Source organism: Otolemur garnettii, unplaced genomic scaffold (genome assembly GCF_000181295.1).
Source record: "Otolemur garnettii isolate 467f Iridium unplaced genomic scaffold, OtoGar3 scaffold00082, whole genome shotgun sequence".
NCBI classification, from domain to species: domain Eukaryota; kingdom Metazoa; phylum Chordata; class Mammalia; order Primates; family Galagidae; genus Otolemur; species Otolemur garnettii.
Genome location: NW_003852477.1, coordinates 6,158,740 through 6,163,785, shown reverse-complemented (window position 1 = coordinate 6,163,785; position 5,046 = coordinate 6,158,740).

Sequence of the window (5,046 nt, the reverse complement as noted above, 5' to 3'; positions counted from 1 at the left end):
GTGTGGCTGTGAAAGTCGTCTTCACGAGTTCCTTACCTGAAAATCAAGGGGACTGAATGATGACACCAAATGTCTCTTCCAGACCAAACAGCCAGGGACCAGCAATTACCTTTGCTGCTTTACAATGAGCTGAGCTGGAGAGTGAAGCCCTCAGAACAAGGCTGGTGCTTCCTGCTGTACCCAGGGCAGGCATCTCAGCCCAGCTGCTCTCCACGTAGAACAAGCAAGCCCTGACACACACAGAACCTTTGCACAAAGGCCTGGCTGGACCCTGTCTGCAAGGAGGCCCTCGACCAGGGGTCCTCAAACTTTTTAAACAGGGGGCCAGTTCACTGTCCCTCAGACTGTTGGAGGGCTAGACTGCAGGCCCCAGGACAAGTTGGCTGCTAAGCAGGATAGGCAGTGGCAGCAAAAACACCCGGCGAGCCGGATAAATGTCCTCGGCAGGCTGCATGTGGCCCGTGGGCCGTAGTTTGAGGATGCCTGCCCCAGACCCTGCTGTCAGGGTTCAGGGATGCAGGGATGCTTTTCCCTGTATTTCCTTTGCATTATCAGAATTTAGCACCATGTGCATGAATTACCTATTTAAGAATTAAAGTTACTACTTAGAAAGGAAAAGAAGCCTCTGGAAAGAGTAGTGGCCTGAGCACAAGAATGGCTGATCTTTAGTTGCTTCCCCTCTCTGAGCCACCTTCATCTCTTTTGACAAATCAGGGGCTTGAACGAGATGAGCCTCTCCAATGTGGTCCAGGCCAGCGAATCCAGGGGATCAGAGTGAGTACTAAAAGTGTCTAAAGGGAACAGACTTTGAGGTTGGACAGATCTGGACCTCAGTCCAGAATGCTCTATGTGACCATGAGAAAGTCACTGAACTTCTCTGCACCTGTTTCCTCTTCTGGAAAATGGGAGCTAATCCCACACCCACATCACAGGGCGATTGGGAAGCCTGCTAGGTCAAGTGTTTAATGCAGGGTCAGTGAGCAAAGACCGTGAGAGTGCCTGGCAGAGACAGTGAGAGGCTGAGTGAAAGCAGTTCCAAGTCCTGTGTATGAAATGAGCTCTATGGGGGATGTCAGAGATGGCATTCATCCCAGCATCCTCAGTTTACAGATGGAAAAAGTGCAGCCCAGAGAGGGGGGGCCCCTGGGGGTGTCATCAGAGGTACCAGCGAGTCTTCCTTCCAGGCATCATCGGAGCTGGCTCTTACCTAGTTCCTTGAGCATGAGTTTGGGTCCTAAAGGGTTGTCTATTTTTACTTTTCCTGTCTGGGCCACAGCTGACAACAGGGTCTGGTCACAGACTACTGTGGCTTTGAGACCTCAGAATTGCAGTCACCACATTGCGCTAAAGCCTGGAATATTTGGATCAGAGGCAACCCACTCAAGACCCTCTGCTTTATAGAGACCTTTCACATCCTTTGTTAGGTACACTCCCAGATACTTCATTTTCTTTGGCACTACTGTAAAGGGAATTGAGTCCATGACTGTTTTTTCAGCTTGAGTATTGTTGGTATATATGAATGCTACTGATTTGTATTGATTTTGTATCCTGAGATGCTGCTGTATTCCTTGATCACTTCTAGAAGTTTTGTGGTTGAGTCCCTGGAGTTTTCCAGGTATACGATCATATCATCTGCGAAAGTGAAAGTTTGATCTCCTCTGACCCTATATGGATACCCTTGATTGCCTTCTCTTGCCTAACTGCAAATGACTAAGGCTTCCATTACAATGTTAAAGAGCAGTGGAGACAGTGGGCATCCTTACCTGGTTCCTGATCTGAGTGGAAATCGTTTAAATTTTACTCCATTCAATATGATGTTGGCTGTGAGTTTGCTGTGGGTGGCCTCTATCAGTTTAAGAAATGTTCCTTCTATACCTATTTTCTTAAGTGTTCTGATCATAAAAGAATGCTGGATATTATCAAAAGCTTTTTCTGCATCAACTGAGAGGATCATGTGGTCTTGGTTTTTTGATTTGTTTATGTGGTATATTTATAGATTTATGTATATTGAACCATCCTTGAACACTTCTGCAATGCTGGTGGGACTGCAAGCTAGTACGTTCCTTTTGGAAAGAAGTTTGGAGAACACTCAGAGAACTAAAAATTGACCTGCCGTTGGATCCTGCAATTCTTCTACTAGGAGTATATCCAAAGGACCAAGAAAAACTTAACAAAAAAGATATTTGCACCAGATTATTCATTGCAGCTCAATTCGTAATAGCCAAGTCATAGAAGAAGCCCAAGTGCCCCTCGACCCATGAATGGATTAATAAACTGTGGTATATTTATACCATGGAATACTATGCAGCCTTAAAAAAGATGAAGCTTTTCTCTTTTATGTTTACATGGAGGGATTTGGAATACATCTTCCTGAGTAAAGTGTCTCAAGAATGGAGGAAAAAGTATCCAATGTACTCAGTACTTCTATGAAACCTACTTGTATTTACTCACACTTTCTTGTAAAAAATAGAACACAACTATAGCCCTGGATGATGGAGAGAAGTGGAGTGGGAGGGAAGGAGAGGGCGGCAGTTCGACAGAGGGAGGGTAAAAGTAGGGATCACACCTATGGAACATATGACAAGGGTACATGTCAGATCTGTGAAATGTAGAACATAGATGTTTTGGCACAATTATCAAGTAATTGAGGTGAAAACTATGTTGATTGGTTAAATGTAATCACATTGAATTGTATAAAAAAAAATCAGCACATTGTACAGCACATTCATTGCATGAATGTATCCAAGATCTATGTGTATTTGACTTAATAAAACAAAACAAAACAAAACACAAACACATACCCCAAAAAGACCCTCTGCTGTCTGTTCAGGTCCCACCATGGGACAGGGGGCTCTGAATGCACTTTCCTAGAGCTCTACTCATGATGCAGATGGGGAGGAGGGAGAAGAGAAAGGCCAGGGAAGAAGGGCTTAGAAACAACTGGGTGAGGAGTGCGAGGCCGAAACTTATGGGGACTTTGGCCAGGAATGGAATCTTCTCACCTGTGTCACCAGCCCCCATGAGCTGAGTATGGCACATGGTCCGTGACAAAGCAAACAGGTCAGGGTGTTCCAGTGGGAGGCTAGAGGTGCCACATACCACGTGCCCGTGGGGCAGGTACGTCTTCAGCGGTCAAGAGAGACTGTGTCACCTTCTTGCAAAGGTGCAAGCTGGGGCTAGATCATAAAGACGTCTGTCCTGATATCCTTCCCCTTTTCTTTGTGGAGACCAGGAGTTAGTAAACTTGCACTCATAGACCTGTAGGAGCAAAATCTTTCCTTCTTTTGTCTGAGGCTATATAAGCTGCATCTTCTCATTTTTTTTTTTCTCTTATTATGTATGTGAGTCACTACAAAAATTTTAGGACAGCCTGTGTTATGGTCCATTCTTTCACTTCCAACAACATCCTTTCTGATTCACCCACTCAAGTTTCAACTTGCTTCTCAGTGTTGCTGGGAGAGCTTCATTTGTTTCCGTCTGCAGGAATTTTACATTTCTTGATTTTTGTGTGTCTCAAAACTTTCAAAATGACTGACAAATACAAACAACTGTAGGAGAAAATAGATGAATCCAATAAGCCCTGAGGTTGCTTCTTATTAAGCCACTGGTAATGTTGCCATTGTCCGTGATTACCTCTATGTGACAACCCCAGCCCGGGTGGATTGTCCAGGACCTGGCTCCTCCTCTCACTCGCTCCTGCTCTGGGGCACAGGACGTTCCACCACATTTGCCTCACCATGTCCTGACTCTCAGGCAACTATGTGCTATGGCAGTGGTGCAGCTAGAGGTGTGTTGCCCAAACTGTGTTTTTTCTTTTGGCTTTCCCCTGCTGTAGCAGCATTAGGTCTAAGAGTATCTGACATTTTGCACCTGCAATATGCTGGGGGTGATCCAGACTCACCACTGTAGGCCTCCAGGCAAGAATAACTTGGCGAACTACTGAAGCCCAGCAAGGAAACACAGCCTTCAACAGTGGTGCAGACGGAACAGGCTCTCAGCCAGGGCATCTGGGGTCCCATCTCAGCCCTGTCCATGACACACCAAGTGGACTTGAGAACTGAGCCCTCTAAGCCCTGGTTTCCTAAAGGATAAGGATGGCTCTGCAATTGGGAGTAACAGTTCTCTGGCCAGGCCAGACTGGGAGCCAGTCCCACCGCAATCAGTGTGGTCTGTCCCACCTCCCACCCTCACTCTGACTCACCAGACTCTGGGCTGGACCTGCCCATTCCTTACATGGGACCAGGGTACATGGGACTAGGGAACACAGAGCACAACTCAGTTAGTAAGGATAATCTTGGTGTTTTCTTCACAAACAACAATAGGAATATTTTAATGTCTAGTGATTATTAAATGTAGTTGACATGCTTTGGATGTTTGGCCCCTCCAAATCTCATGCTGAAATTTGATCACCCCTGTTGGAGGCACGGCTGGATGGCAGATGTTTGGGTCATGGGGGCAGGTTCCTTATGAATGGCTTGGTGCCCTCCCCCTGGTAATAACTACTCTAGTAGTTTACACTAAAGTTGATTGTTTAACAGAACCTGGCACCTCCCCGCCTCGTTCCCTCTCTTACCATGTGACACATCTGCTCCCCCTTTACCTCCTGCCTTGACTGGAAGCTCTCTGAAAGCCTCACCAGATGCTGATGCTGGTGACATATGCTTCTTGTATGGACTGCAGAACTGTGAACCAAATAAACCTCTTTTCCCTATAAATTACCCAGCCTCAGGTATTCCTTTATAGCAGCACAAAACAGACGCATATAGTAATCATTCCAATTTGTTAGCAAACAGTTGTCTAAATAAATAAATATATATGAAACAAAAACTTAAAAAAACAGTAATGGAAACTTCATCTCCCCCACCAAGGTCAAGAAATTAAACATGGGGCAGTCCCTATGGCTCAGTGAGTAGGGAGCCAGCCCCATATACCAAGGGTGGCAGGTTCGAGCCAGACCCTGGCCAAACTGTAACAACCAAAAAAATGGCCAGGCATTGTGGTGGGCACCTGTGGTCCCAGCTACTTGGGAGGCTGAGGTAAGACAAT